This window comes from Mytilus edulis, unplaced genomic scaffold (genome assembly GCF_963676685.1).
Source record: "Mytilus edulis unplaced genomic scaffold, xbMytEdul2.2 SCAFFOLD_1033, whole genome shotgun sequence".
NCBI lineage: Eukaryota > Metazoa > Mollusca > Bivalvia > Mytilida > Mytilidae > Mytilus > Mytilus edulis.
Window position 1 is genome coordinate 1 of NW_027268413.1, and position 17306 is coordinate 17306.

Consider the following 17306-nt stretch of genomic DNA (forward strand, 5'->3'; position numbering starts at 1 on the left):
GGGTGTCAACCGAGCGCTGGAACGGGTACATGCGCGCTAATAGGGTCATTTCATCTCTAAGAACACATTGTTACACCAAGAGACATGGGCACAATTGAATTTATTTTTTAAAAGGTGCAACGTACAACAAACGTATTATAAGTGAATAAGTAACAGGGTATTAACCGAGCACTGGAACGGTTGCAATCGCGCTTATAGGGTCATTTCATCTGTAAGAACACATTGTTACCACCAGAGACATGAACACAATTGAAAAACGATTTAATGCAAAGTGCAACCGTATACTCCGCGCATTAAAAACGAATAAGTAACAGATGTGCATATAGAGAAAAACTATGTGCATATAAAGTAAACTATGTGCATATAGAGAACAAGTATGTGCGTATAAAGAAAAAGTATGTGCATATATAGTAAAACTATGTGTATATATAGAAAAACTATGTGCATATATAGAAAAACTATGTGCATATAAAGTAAACTATGTGCATATAAAGTAAACTATGTGCATATAGAGAAAAAGTATGTGCATATATAGAAAAACTATGTGCATATATTGAAAAGTATAAGCGTATCTAAAAACAAGTACACATAAGGCAGCTACGGCGTTCCATAGGTTCATCTTATAGAATTTTTACTCCAATAAATGATCTTAATCTCAGACTTAATATATCATGAAGGCTGAAGAAGATATATAATACGGCTGTCCATGTATTCCACACAACAGATAGCAACCCCCTTATACAATTCGGAAACCATTTCTCTAACGGAAAGTAGCTTTCATTTATTTTTAGTGATACTCACCGAGAAAACTATGAATGGTTTAAAGATTATAAATTAGTTGAACATATTTCTCAAAAAAAATAATTAATTAAAAGTTCAATGCACAAAAAGGGGTACCTTGTACGTGATTTTTTTTAATAGTTTTATATTCAAATAAATTGTAAATACCATTTGTTAAAAGCCAATCTAGATGTCACAGATATGGACGAAGTGACTCTCAGTAATTGTTGTATATTTAGATTTTCGAAGGGAAAAGTGATTGATTGTTTTTTGTATCGGTTTTAAATACAGTGGCAAATATATGCCATGCCAAAAAAAATGAAAAAAGAACAATCATGTTTGCATCAAATAGATGCTCGATCGGGATGATAGACGGATGTTATTTAGAATTGTCGTTGGAAAATGGGGGGCATGATAGAAAAATGTAAAGGTAGAGATTTTTAGTTTCCTAATTTTAGAAGATCTGTTGAAAGAATTTTTTTCACATTAAAAAAAAACCTTTCCAGAAAAACATAATATGCAAAAGTTATACGAAATCGACATGTTATGTTAGTCATTACAAGCTACATATATTCATCTACATTTTTTACTGCAAATATCATCTTTGAAAAACACAATTGTCTCTTGTTTTACATTATTCAAATATACACGTTATAAAAAGAAAAATACGTCTTCTCGCAACCCCTTATATTCAACTATAATCGTAAATTTGATCGATCATACTTGTCCGATAAAATACTACTATATATGTTGGGTTATGTATTGTTGGTTTGCTGTCTCACTGCTGTAGACCAACTGCTGGTTTTCATCAAGTTATTTTTTTTTATTGATTCTTGAAAAATGTTACTACATTTGTATATTTTAATTGTAGAAGCGGACCTCTAATCTCTGTAATACGGACTCTGACATTGATGGATTAAAGGTGAAATGCGAAGGTTTTTTAAAAACTTTTTTTGTTTCATATTTTAATAAATTGGTTAAAATAAATACTAAAAAATATTGGTAGTCGTATGCGTGTCCTCGTAATATCTATAAAACAAGTAACTTCAGGTGTAACACCACTAATTCGGGCCCGAAAGTAGTACATATTTAACACAAAATAGTTCCTATATACGCATGAGTGTAACTTTCAAAATATGTAGGATATTTAGGTATTTTTGCCGGCATCAAATGAAAGCCGAAGGACTGGTGATCATTGTAAAACACTTTTGGACTTTTTAATTTTAAATATTAAAAAACTGCACCAAATTTTAAAAAGAGGGTACATTTTGTCTGTTTGTCAGATCTGAAGTACCTGTGTTGGTACATCCCAAGTTCTTGGAACCAGTTCTTTCTTATATGCAATTAAAGGTATGTTAATTTTTTCAGTAGAAGACACCATAAAGTGTTGCTTTGACATGCAATGATTGCCACTTTATTTGAACTTAAAATAAAAGAGGTGTGTCTGCTTGAAATGGAGGAATTTAACATAGGAAGCAATGGGACCATGAATTAGTGGTGTACTTTCTTCATGCATGGTTCATCGGGGAAAGTGCAACATGATTATCTCCCTTTGTTCCGGAATGCTGGTGACGTCATTCGTGTCAGGCTCTCATTATGTAAACAAACAAGCATGGCCGCGAATATTATACGTTTTTTGTTGATGAAGGTGATGATCGGTGATGGTGATCGATGATGTTTGATGTATGATGAGATTGATGTATGCTGAGATCATTGGGTAAACTTCGTTTTTTAGCGGAAATTACCGAATTTATAATTGGTAATGCCCAGCAATCAAATTTAAACAGTTATTAAAGTCATGTTATCATTAGGCAGTATACAATATTTAAAACTGATTGAAATAAGTAAATTAAGAAGTATGATCAATTTACCACAAATTTATTCCCCCCACCAGGGCATTTTAAACTTATTTTGAGGACTAGTTTCACCATATTCACAACTTAATATGTATATAAATGTAACTGTTTAATAAATTGCTTCGCCGAAGGCAGTTGGATACGACCGCAGAGGTCCTACCCTGAACCGTTTGGAAAAAATGAACACACTATTCAGTGAGTATTCACGCTTGATTCAGGTCTGAATTTGGAATGTAGTTAAATATTTGACACATAATAGGTTTCTGACACAGAATGACTGTAGTCAAAGAACTTAAATTTGGTTATTTAATTTGAATTTATACTTAATTTTTAGCTTTTGCACTACGCTGTTGTGAATTGCCCCACCCCCTCCAAAAAAATACCTCCTTTTTTAGTTGATTTTGTGCTATACACTATGCTGTTGCATGCTGATCCCAACCCGAAGAAGAAAAGAAAAATATATCCCCCACTTTTTTCTTTTTAATTCTGAAATCTGATATGGGAAAAAAAATATCTTTACACATAATTTTAAAGCAGTGTAAGGGGTAATCAAACATGTCTGGATTACCGCAATTTATTTGGATTACCTTCCTTACACTGGTTTTCAAATTGTCTGAATTGACCATTAACCAAGAAACCCTTGTCTTTCCCTCTAATTCCTAAACGGTTTGAGTCATAACCCCACCCCCACCTACCCCTCCGAGCAAATCATAACCATCCCTTTGTGGTTTTGAAACGTGTGGTATAATTTCAGAGAGATGCATCCAACACTTAATGACTGGAAACCACAAAAATGATTAATTGGACCCACTTTTTGGCCCCTAATTCCTAAACAGTTAAGACCATAATTCCCCAAATCAATCCCAACCTTTCTTTAGTGGTTATAAACCTTGTGTTAAAATTTAATTGATTTCTATATACTTATACAAAAGTTATTATCCGGATATCAAACTTATGCAAAAGAGAGGAAACAGAACCTTCAAAGGACAACCACCTTGTACTGAACACCTCCTGAAACATTTTCTCTGCCTTATCAAAATAGTAGCCATAGCTTTTAACTCTGACATGTGTTTACATGAATGATGATAGTATTTGTAAACTTCATTAAGAAGACCCTGATATTTCTTCAAATAATTAATAGAATTTGCTGCCTGTGATGATGCTAATTGTAACCTGTGTGCAATACAATGCGTCTTAATTGTAAAAGGGTTTTTGCTCTGAAAACTTAGTGGTTACACCTGACCGTATACCAGTCATTACACTAACAATATAAAACAACACGTTTAATTATTTATTGCGTCCGAAGCGCTTTTCTGGATTTACCTTCATCAGGAACGCTCAAAGCCAAACATTTGAAATCCGAAGATGTATAAGTACCGAAAATCGTTGAAGAGCTATATGTTAAAAATACCTAAAATAAATAGCCAAAATCATCTAAAGCCAACTTTGCCTGAGGGAGTTGAAACCTTAGTTTCATAATAATTTCAAAATTTATAAACGGACAATTTTAGTAAAGTTTGTTTAATCATGTCAGTACCGAAGCACTGACTACTGAGCTGATGATACCCTCGGGGACTGATAGTCCACCAGCAGAGGTATCGACCTACATAATCTGTAGAGATGGATATACACTTTGAAAAATCTAAGTCATACATATCAAAAAGCGTTTTTACAGCAGTTAATATAACATCAGCAGTACCACCAGACTGAGACAGTTCAAGAACAGATACAAATCTTGTTACAGACGCGATGATAGCAATATACGACCAATTTTATTTTTTATTTTTTTGCAGTCGTATTAAAACATGTAGATTTATACACATATATTGTGCATTTCTGAATAAATATATTCAGATAACTCGGGACTGTAATTAAGATATGTTATGACCCAATATTTTTCAAGGAGAACCAAATGTCAGAAGTATATTCATTGCATTTTTTTATTATTTTTTTTTTTATTAATGTTAGTCAGCAATTGCAAATAGAATTGTACTTAAACATTTGCGAATTTCAATCATATTTTTAAAAGGCATTTCACAGCAATGTTTGGTGCAAAATAACTAGTTTGTGAATTTAAATTCTTTTAAGAATATAATTCGGACTAAGCTATACATAAAGGTCAAATCAGTTTCGACAATTTTCCATTTTTTTCCCCGTGAGTGCTCAATATCCATGGGAAAGAAGCCCCACAGAAACAATCAAGATCCGTCGTCAAAAGTAACGTTCCAGATAACGAAAAAAATATTCAGATATGAAATTTTAAATCTTTTACATTGATCCTATTAAACATGGGAAACATGGGATATGTGGAAAAAATTGGTAGCAAAAATAACAGAAATCCCCAGACTAAAGATAAGCTTGTATGTGAGAAAAATTAGAACGCCAATAACAACAACGAGAAGAATTCGCAGTAAAACAATACTAGCAGTTCTCCATTAATACAATTATATTACAATTATATATTGACATAATAACGAGTACCGTTTTTTTTTTGTGCTTCTGTTACAAAAAAACTATTTTGTTTGGACTTTAGATAAAATCAAAGAAATGCTAAGTAACATATAGCATTCTTCTTTTATGTGTTGTTGGTATCATCTGGACCTGACCACAAATTTGAATCTTTTTTCAAGGTCCATTGTTATCAAAGAAGTGCGATTTAAAAGATATTATTCTTCTCTGACTTGTAGTTGATTAGATTTTTGTATCTTAATGTACCTTAACCAGAATTAATTTAGGTCAAGATGACTCTTTTTTCATGCACAATCGTTACTATCCAATAAAAGTAAATAATTCTTTTTTACCCAACAGTTTGTTTCAATCTTCACCTAAATGCAAAACTTAGATGCATATCTTTTTATTAGTTGTTAGTAGCTTTGAACAAGCTGTCAGTAACTGTGAGTACTCTCAGATCAGTACTTATAGTGTCTTTTTTTTTTGGTTGGGATATACAAGTACCCGAACACGTCCACTCTTTTTTTTTTTTGTTAGATGTATAAATACTTGTATCCATCTCATCAGTTAAGCCTTTCACAACTGATTTTCATACTTAGTTCTTATGAAGAAAGAAATGCGAATGGCAAAATGTAAGTTCTTATGTTGTACTGTTATACCACTGTCCCAGGTTAGGGGAGGGTTGAGATCCCGCTAACATGTTAAGATCCGCCACATTCTGTATATATGTGTCTGTCCCAAGTCAGGATGAGCCTTTATTTCAGTGGTTGTCGAATGTGTTAAAAATATACATGTTCGTTTTTCGATCGTTTGTTTGTACATAAATTAGGAATGTTTTACGTTTATCATTTCGGGCCTTCTGTAGCTGACTATGCGGTATGGGCTTTGCTCATTTTTGAAGGCCGTACTGTGGCCGTTTAGTGGTTGATTTCTGTAGTGTCATTTTGTCTCTTGTGGAAAGCTGTTTCATTGGCAAGCATACCACTTTTTTATATATTAACCGTGCAGACTGACGAACAAACGTAGTAAACGTTTTATTCACCCCCACAAACTCAGTTTTCATAAGAGATGATAACTTTAAATGAAAATGTTAAACTGGGTCTTGAAAGGGTAAATTTTTCTTATGAAAGTGTATATCTCTATATAAGACTGCTGATCATATTTAGAAGACAAACTACTTGGCGTGCTAAAAAGCTTGTAAAAAAATTGGAATAATTGATGACAAGTTATGTTAAAACCTACAATGAAATGCTTTAAACTGCATTTTCCATATCTGTTAGACACTTATTCATGTAAAAATGCCAAATTCTAAAAATCGATGCCAAAAATGACTCTATCATGACCTATATAAGCTAGCGTAATATGGCACTTAGGTGTTATAGAAAGCTGACTTTTTTACTTAAAAGGTAATTAAAGTTTGATGACCCAGACTATGTCTGGACTCCTGGACAACAACCAAAGAGAACAGAAAATATTTCACATCCAGGCTGTATATAGTATTCGACATCAGTAACCTAGATCTTATCATCATGATATTAAGTTTATATATATATATATATAAGACTTAATATCATGATGATAAGATCTAGGTTACTAATGTCGAATACTGGACATACAACTCATTAAACAATCATAAAAACTGTCAGTTCTAAGGATGTGTTTGAACCCTAATCTATTCAAGGTGTATTTGATAGATTAACGTTTCTTTCTGTAGTTCGATTCAAAGGACAAAGTGCTCTAGGTATGAGCCAAATAAAGCTCATATTGCACACATTTTCTTTTATTACAATTACTAATGATTGAGTGCTTAACGTTACATTTTTGTAAGTGGCAAATGTTTCATAGATGTTCAGGACTTGTTACCTTTATTAGAGACGTATGAAATCATGTTTAGTGACCTATTATGCCGCAACATAGGCCACCATTAAGTTCCATTGAATTTGTTTCATGCAAATAAGAATAAATACGCCATGTAAAGTACAAAGAAAATGTTTTTAAGAATACAGCTACAGTTCCCTTCCAATAATTGATCCTAAACAGCTGAAAAACAGTAGTTATATTTTTAGTTTATGAAAATGATTGAATGAAGTATAAGACACCAATTTGCTTATTATTGGGGTGAAGGTATGAGGGGAAGAAAAATGGCTAAGGAATTATTGATTAGAGATGTTAAAAAAATAAACAAAATTACATCTTCAACATTAAAACCTATGTTGTATGCATGTAGGTATAATGTTATCACAGTCTGCTCTCGGAATACGTCACTGATATTAATTATTTGAGTTTACTTAAGAGACTCAGATATTTTTACTCCATAGCGGCGGGGGCATTAAATTATACCGTTGTCCTCTGTACATCCGGTCGGACGTACGTCCAAAAATTGGTTTCCGTTTATCTTTAGACTTAAAAGCACCAACAGAAACCCACTCTGTACTTGATGTAGGTTCTCTTATACACCGTTTACCATGGACAAAAGGAACTACAGTTGACACCATATGTATGACGTACGTCAGTTATGTTAACAATCACAATACAGATGCAACTGTTGTGTTTGACGGATATCCATCAGTTCCAACTACAAAAGATGTAACTCATTTCGTACGAAAGGAATCATATCTCCAAAAGTCAATTTTAAACATAACACACCAATTAAAACAAAAAAAGACGAATTTCTTTCAAATTCAGAAAATAAACAGCACTTTATCAATACCCTTGGAGAAAAACTTAAGGACGGACATGTCCAAGTTATCCATGCAGAAGACGATGCTGATCTGAAGATTGTGCTTACAGCAATAGAAAAGTCGAAACAACGTACAACTACCGTCATAGGGAGAGAACACTGACCTACTCATACTGCTCTGTTATCATTCAAAAGGTACTATAAACATGATTTACTTCAAATCAGAAACCAAGCAAAACACTCACAAAATGAAGATTTGGGACATAACAGAGACAAGGAGAAAAATTCACGCCTTTAGCGGATGCGACACAACATCTCGAATTTTTGGTCAAGGCAAGGGCACAGTTTTCAAGAAAATTAGTACTAACATTAAATTACAAGATCATGCAGCTGTCTTTTGCCAGGAGTTCAATGTTGAGAGCTTTCATAAAGCAGGAGAACAAATCTTTGTTGCATTATATGGAGGGTTATATGATGTTGAAACATTAGATATGCTGCGTTACAGAATACTTGCTTCCAAAGTTTGCGTTGGAAACATATATGTACAAGTGCACACTCTCCTACCAACATCTGACGCTGCTAAGCTACATTGCATGAGAGTTTATCATCAAACCCAAGTTTGGATTAGGAAAGGTGATAAATTAGATCCAAAGGACTGGGGTTGTTGAGGACAATAAGATGCTTCCAATTAGAGCAATACTACCACCGGCTCCCGAAAAACTTCTTAGGATAATCAGATGTAATTGCAAATTGAGCTTTGACACAAAACGATGCTCCTGTCGTAAACACGGAATAGACTGTTCCACAGCATGTGGGGAAAGTCGGGGAATGAATTGTTCAAATACAAGTAACATTACAGAAGCCGATGAACTTGACGACATGTGAATGCATCAATATGCATGTACATTGCCGAGACATTTAACTATATATATACATTAAGAAGACTTATATCAAAATTGTCTGTTTTTTGTTAAATTAAAACAAAATCAAATATTTTCATAGATAAATTTTTAGAAATTATATTTAACATTTTAATACTTTTAGATGAAAACAAAAGTAACCAAGTAAAGTAATCATTTATTGAACAGTTTAGGCCATTTATAATATTAATTCAATGATGTTAACAAATCTAACATTAATACATTTTATGTAGAAATTATTTATTTTTTTGAGGGGGGGGGGGGTAATTTTGGGCTAATTTCGATGATAGATAAATAGATATTCCTTAAAACAACTGTTTGTTTTCTTTTTTCACTTAGAAAATAATTGTAAATAATTGTGTTTAATTTTTTACTTTAAAGCTGCCTTCAAAATAAAACGTTTGAAAACAGCCATATATGAATCTCAAATATATCAGTTTTTTTTTGCATTTTTTTTGTGATTTTTATCATTAAAAGGGATAATTCTACCAATAAATTCTAACTCTGGATTGTAAATTTTACATCGGAAATGTTGTTTGTAGTTATTTTAGTCATCTGAATTCGTTTTTGATTGGCTAACATAGTGCCAAAATTTCGATTTTCAAATTTTTTTCTCAATTTTCATCAATTTTTTGGTTAAAATCAATGTTTTTAGCCCAAAATGGTGATTTCCGATCGTACGGTTTTTCTAGACTTTTCATATATTATTGTGTCATGCTTTGGTATTATAAAACTGTTGAAACCATTTCTGTTGCAATTTGTTTAGATTTATGCAATATTTGCCGTAGACAGACTAGACTACTATTACAGGCATACATGTATGTGAACCATTGACATCATCTACGTGTCAACAACAGAACACATGGCTAAAATGTGAATGCAACAAAGATAAATGTGAATCTTTAAATGAGAAAGATACTAACTATAAAATACCATAATAAAATGAGGCACTACAAGTACATTTATGTGTATCTGTTCAAAACCAGTAACCTTTTTTTCATTTGATTTTCTGAAAACATTTCATACGAGTTACCTTCTCTTATTCTATTTCAAATTAAAAAATTATTTCATTCAGTATACCTTCTGTACACATTATAAAGCTTTTCTCTGTATGAACCCTACAAAATGCGTAATTTGTTTTAACTACTCGTTGCTTGAAAACATTACCACATTAAAAGTTAGAAGTTTGTGATAAGGTTTCATTTCATAGCGTAGATGAACTGTGTAGATATCCTATGTCGAGCTCTAAGACACAACTAAAGTCACAAATGCTAGAGGCTGTCAGCGTGACAACAATCCAGATTTCCTGCATGAAAATGATATTTGCAAAACTGGAGCCTCAAAGTTAAAAAAAAATAAGAATTTTTGTAGGGTTCAGAAATGGAAAGGCCCAAATCACTTTCCGATACTTAAAGGTCTACAATTCAACAACGATAAAAGCTAGACTCGTGAATATCGAACTTGACCTTTATTTAGTCGCAGGAAACAAAATATCTGAATTTGAAAAGGTTCGTGAACGTTTTTTAAGTAATAATATGTACAACGCTCTACGTATCACTTTTGGCTACTAGGGTCTACAACTCAACAATGATAAAAGCTAAAATCGTGAAACGTAAACTTGAACTTTAGTTAGTGATCACAGAAAACAACATATTTGAATTTCAAAAGAAATCTTTAAGAAGCTAAAATCGTGAAAATTGAACTTGTCCGTCATTTATTCCCCCCCCCCCCCCCCCCCCCCCCCTCGGAGCCCCGGCCAGTTCGCCCACCGTACATCGCCATTTCAATAAACGGTTTTTCCTTTGGAAATCCGATTAATTAAAAAAAACAAAAATCAATAAACGTCATAACATGACCAGATGTGATACGAATAGTTTTTCATGCCATGCAATCGAATGATTAGACAATGCATCATTGAACGACATACAATGTATCTCCTATAGACTATTCATATATTAAAACGGGATATTTGACCGGAAGTAGAGCCGAGGATATTGCAAAAACAATCATTTTCTCACTCAGAGCATCGGCTTTGAACTAATGTACACCGGAATAGGAAGTAGTTCACGCTCCACTGTACTGATGACAAAATGAATGAGTCCAATTTAGTGTCTTTTGTTATTGGGATGTACAAGTACCCTTCCACCAAAGGATTTTTCTCGTTTGAATTGTTTTGCATTTGTTATTTCGGGGCCTTTTATAGCTGACTTTGCGGTATGGGCTTTGCTCAGTGTTGAAGGCCGTATAGTTGTTAATTTCTGTGTCGTTTTGGTCTCTTGTGCAGAGTTGTCTCATCGGCACTCATACCACATCTTCTTGTTTATAGTTATAAACTAGGAATATTATAACTAATGGGAGTCTGAAATCAATAAATGGTACACATAAGATTATGTAGCCTGACACCGAATCTTCGTTTACGACAAACAAAATCATACTGGCGTCCGTCAAAACATGAGAATACTGTTTTTACTAAATTAAGAAAAATACTATACAAGTTATTTATGAAAAATTATTACACCAGGGTTTTTAATATCACAAACTAGTCAAAACATTTACTAAACTTTATCATTGTTTGTATACTTTCAGGTATTTCACATCCTATTTTTATGGAAATGTTCTTTATAAAGCACAAAAATGTCAGTATTCACCTCAGAAGCTAACAAAACCTTTAAATAAACTTATTAAGAAGGGATATAGTTAGGATACTGTTGTCAGGTCATAAAAGATTGCATATTTTGGCGTTAATATTTATTCATTTATAGGGTCTTTGCATCGGAACTAAACACATTTATTTAAAAACCAGTTGTTGGCATGACACGGGTTATGTTCTTCTCATATAGGTTATGATGGTATGATAGTTAACCCCTAACAGAAAGGATTGTGCCTGATATTCATATGATGAAGACATAATCTTTCAATCAGTTTAATTAAAGTAGCTGGAGCTGGCATGTCAGTTAACTGCTAGTTGTTATTTATGTATTATTGTCATTTTGTTTATTTTCTTTGGTTTCATCTTCTGACATCAGACTCGGACTTCTCTTGAACTGAATTTCAATGTGCGTATTGTTATGCGTTTACTTTTCACATAGGCTAGATGTATAGGGGGAGGGTTGAGATCTCATAAACATGTCTAACCCCGCCGCATTTTTGCGCCTGTCCCAAGTTAGGAGCCTCTAGCCTTTGTTAGTCTTGTAATATTTTTAATTTTAGTTTCTTGTGTACAATTTGGAGTTTAATTAGTATGGCGTTCATTATCACTGAACTAGTATATATATTTGTTTAGGGGCCAGCTGAAGGACGCCTCCGGGTGCGGGAATTTCTCGCTGCATTGAAGACCTGTTGGTGACCTTCTGGTGTTGTCAATTTACAATTCTAGGAACTCTCCGAACATCTATACGGCTTCCAGCAACAAGAATGCCAACCAAACAGACATCCTACTACTGTATGTTATTTAGACTACTTAGAAATGACACAGTCCACCTTGTGGGAACAAAACCGATCATTGATAATAAATATATAACACACCATATACTCCTGTTTGGCTGTAATGAACGAGGTAAGTAAACAGGTATACCCACACACATTGATCAACGATTTTTTTCATATATCTAAAAATTGAAAAATCATCAACATTACATCTGAATAAAATGGTACATGCATTCCAATGTGATAAAATCATAGAATAGACTTGTACTACTGTATGTCAAGCACTAAGTCGTCCTGAATCTTTTAGAGTAAACTGTGCATAAATTATACAAATATCTGAAACCATCTGAATCAAATTAACAAATATGTAGTCGAATAAACATGTTTGGTGCACTTTAAGCCTGGTATCAACGATATGATCTTAGAACCACTGGTTTGACAGCACTGCTGGTCGACATTTCGTCTCTGTAGGTATGACCAGCTCAGTAATCAACACTCCTGTGTTCACATGAAATATTGATATCTGTTTAGGTACTTTTAGTTTCCATGCTCTTAAATTATTATCTGCACTCCGTCCGTCCGTCCGTCTGTCCATCCGTCAGTCCGGCAAATCAGCTTTCCACACTTTTTTCTTCGTTCTTGAAGATATTGATTTGATATTTGGTATATAGTTTTATCATGACAAGTTATAGATCAAGTTCGAATTTTGTTCCGGTCTGATGATTTAGTCCAGAGTTATCATGGTCCATATCTAATGTTAGAGTACTACATTTGTATGTTAAACCATATTTCTGTACAAAGAGAGATACCTCATTTTTTTTTAAGACATTCTTTGGTTAATTGTTTGAAGTGTTAATAAACTATTTTTTGAATGCTATATACATATAAAAATTATGAAGTGAAAGATAACAATCTATTTCCATTAAGGTATACATCTCATTACAATACATTGTGTATAGATAAAAGTTGTTGACATTCAATTGATAAGTTACAAATCTATATCAGTTTGCGACAAATGAAAGAAAAAATATTTGGAAATATTAATTATATTTGATTATAACTTGAAAATAAATATGCATTGTATTACATCATATCTAATTTTAGAAAACTATTAATCATATCTAATGTTAGAGTGTTTTCCACACTTTTTTTTTCATCATGCATGAAGGTATTGAAAAGTAAAATCACAAAAATACTGAACTCAGAGGAAAATCTATACGGAAAGTCCATAATCACATGGCAAAATCAAATAACAAAACGCATCAAAAACGAATGGACAAGAACTGTCATATTCCTGACTTGGTACAGGCATTTTCAAATGTAGAAAATGGTGGATTGAACCTGGTTTTATAGCTAGCTAAACCTCTCACTTGTATGACAGTCGCATTAAATTCCATTATATTGTCACCGATGCGTGAACACAACAAACAGATACAATAGGTAAAAATGTCAAAAATAGGGGTACAGCAGTAAAATAATTTTATCGTTCAAAGTATGACGGGATGCATAAATACAGTCACGCAAAATAGATATAACAAAAACTGACATAACAGTTAAAGTAATAATAATAAATTAAATAATAGTGTGGTTCAAAGTATGACGGGATACATAAGTACAGAGTCACGCTAAATGTATATCACAAAAAAAAGTGGGTTAACAGTAAAAGTAATATTGATAAATAAAATAATTTTGTCATTCAAAGTATGACAAGATACATAGGTACAGAGTCACATCATAAAATAATTTTGTCGTTCAAAGTATGATGGGATACATAAGCACAGAGTAACGTCAAAGGATATCTAAAAGAACAGCTAACAGTAAAAGTAATATTAATAAAGACAAATAAAAGAAGAATATAACACGTTATTAAGATGATAAACAACGTCAGTACGCAAAATCTTTACTTCAAGACCATATCGTGTATTATTTGTTAAGTTGATACGGAATATTTATCAACAAGTTCTGGGTACCTTCCGATGAACTTTTTTAGATAAAGGACGAGACGTTCTTTGACATAGTTACCCCTGGTTCATCAACTTTCTTCTCAGACACTGGTGACGTTTTACAAAGTCTGAGTAGGAGCTGCAAGCTCTTGAATACCGAATAAGTTGGGAAATGTATATTCCATATGCAGGTGAAGTTGGTATATTGCTACTAAGGTGGGGGAAATTGATAATTTCAAAGTCAAAATCGTCTCGTTTGTCATAGATTCTGGTACTAAGATGACTGTGTAAATGATTGATAATTGGTATATAGTTTTATCATGACAAGTTACAGATCAATTTCAAATTTTTCTTTCGGTCTGATAATTTTGTGCAAAGTTATAGTCCTTGAACTTGAAAAATTCACTCATATAATCAGTTTTCCACACTGTTTTTAGTTATGCTTTGAAGATATTGACTTGATATTTTCATTTGTTTACACCATGACAAGTTATAGAAAAAGTTAGCATTTTGTTCCAGTATAATGAATATTTACCCGGTAGGGGACTATATATTTCACAGTGACACGTGCCGTGCACGCATTAATAAGTAGATTTGAGAATTATTTGCAATCAAATATATAACACGGAAATGTGTTTAGGTGTTATAAATACTCTGTATTGAGTGGCTTTATGGTTTTTGTATTCTGCAGTAAAACAAAAATATTGTTTGATGCATAGGATGTATTTCTTTGTAAAAAACATAAGAGAATAATAAAATATAACATTGAAGAGAATGTCTAACATCTATAAACATATAGATCAAATGATTCTTTAATTCAGTTTATTAAGCATATATTTTTTTTAAATTAATTTTTATTCATTTATATTTTGTATGCATGATTTAGCTTCTCTGTAACCTTTGTTCTGAGATATAATAAGATGTGGTATAAGTGTCAATGAGACAACTCTCCATTGCATGGTTTTATGAGGAATAAACTATCTAACTATCAGTTGGTACGTGATTTTATCCTTACAGGGATACAAAAAAATATAGAGATTTACAGAGGAAACAAGAAAATAAGAGATATAACTCATGAGGAGGAATATTCATATGACAAACCAGTCTTTTATGAGTAAGTGCAAGTTTTTTGAAAATCAAAAACATAAACCTATGTACAAACGCACTCCGTTGTATTTTTTGTACTGTTAGTACTTTTGGTTCAACTTTACTTTTGACACAATGTTTGATAAAATAAACAAAAACTATCAATTAATAAAATTGAGAATGGAACTGGGGAATGTTTCAAAGACACAACAACCCGACCAAAGTGCAGAAAACAGTCGAAGACCATCAATGGGTCTTCAACACAACGAGAAAATCCCGCACACGGATGCTTGCATCAGCTGGCTCCTTAACAAATATGTGTACAAGTTCAGCCACATTAGAGGGCAAACTAAACTCCAAAACATGCTAATGAACTACATGTATATAGTACTATAATAGAAAATTACAAAATGGTAGATAAGAATAAAATAACAATTCCAACATTCTACATTGTCAATTTAAATTACACACATTCCAAAGTTGTAGCTCACAAACATTACCAAAAAACCAAATAATATGAAATAATGAATAGACAAAAATTCATGATAATAAACATTCTTCATAATATTAGTTGTCCAATATAAAACGGCAATTAGTTGAACATTGCAAATTCTGAAAATAATACATACTGAAAATTGTGTGGTAATACCATACACTTCTGTGTTTTTTTGTCTCTTGTTGGATGTTAATCATGCCACGTCTTCTTTTCTAAAGTTACACGTTCTGTTGTCTTGATAAACAAACAAATACGTGTCTGTTGAGAAACAAATACCAAAGGGATATTTAAACTTATAATTCTAAATCAAACGACAGCAAAATGATAAACTCACAGCATAGGAAACTTTATACATGTAGTTACTGAACAACATCAACCTTAAAGGTGAACAACAGATAAAAGTTAATCTAATAACCTAAGAAAAATAAATTTAAAAAGGGGGATATGTGTTGCATATGTCCGTCAAAGTCAGCATCCAAAACAACATAAATAATTAAAAGACATCGATGTTTTTGTTTGTTTCTGTGTGTAATTTAAATCTCATATAAACTTCAAAATATGGTAATGATATTTGTTTTAAAAATTAGATTGGCTAAAAGATATTTTCACTGCAAATTTGATCCTCCAATTAGGGTTAATCCTGGGGATGAAATTAGAACTACGTGCACATATTATTCTCTATCGTCAAACGAAACTATTTTCTTTGGCGAAGGAACTTCCGATGCAATGTGCTACGGATTTATCACATATTACCTGCACAAAATATAGCACTGCCATACTGTACAACATAGAAAGCAGTTGAAAAATGTAAAAGATATATGCCACAATTCGGCGGAATAATTGATGGATGGATGTAGATGGAAGGACTTCCTGTCTGGTGGTAATGAATATATTGAATTCATGATGATAGAACTAGCTATGCACTGTAATACTACGTGTTCCTTAAACTGTACTGAAAAAGTCCGAAATCTACGATAACACGAATGCTTACGAGGTGATATAGGAGATTTTATGATCTTTAAATTACAAAGGAAATATTCATCCATTAGTTTAATAAAAGACTGTTTTCAAGAAAACAAAAGTGACAATCTAAAGACATATAGTTAATGTCTGATTTTAAGTTTAGCTATTATGTACTTTTCCTAGCAATCTTTCTCATAAAATCAAATTCTCTATTTTTTGTAATTAGTTCTTATATAAATATGTATATTTATTTATATAAATATAGAGGGAGAAAGAGAGAGAGAGAGAGAGAGAGAACACTCCATAATCATCCAATTAGAAATCTGAGGGTATTTTTGACATCACGTAAATCAACCCTGTCATTAAACATTTATCTTTCAGTGTTAAGTGAATAATTAAAACTTATCGTTGTTATTAAATGTTAGTTACCCGATATACCTTCAGCAGAAAAGCTGAAAACATCACGTTTGAATAGACAATTTTAAATCGGACTTAAACTGGCGACATATAACCAGAAAGGTGCGCACAAATGAATCACACAAAAACATAAGGTCAGTTGGTCGTAGGTAAATGTTATCTTTATTAATATGCGTCGCAAATTTGTTTCAGTATTGATTTTGTTGAAATCATAAACATAAAAGACTAATACCATGTTATACCAAGCTAACAAACAGAACATTAAACTCGTTGAGCAAACTTGAAAGT

At 32.5% G+C, this 17306-nt stretch overlaps 1 pseudogene; it reads left to right on the plus strand.

Annotated features, from left to right (window-relative positions):
- The first annotated feature begins 8445 nt into the window (after nucleotides 1–8445).
- On the plus strand, nucleotides 8446–16406 carry LOC139507461 (uncharacterized; annotated as a pseudogene).
- The last annotated feature ends 900 nt before the right edge of the window (nucleotides 16407–17306 follow it).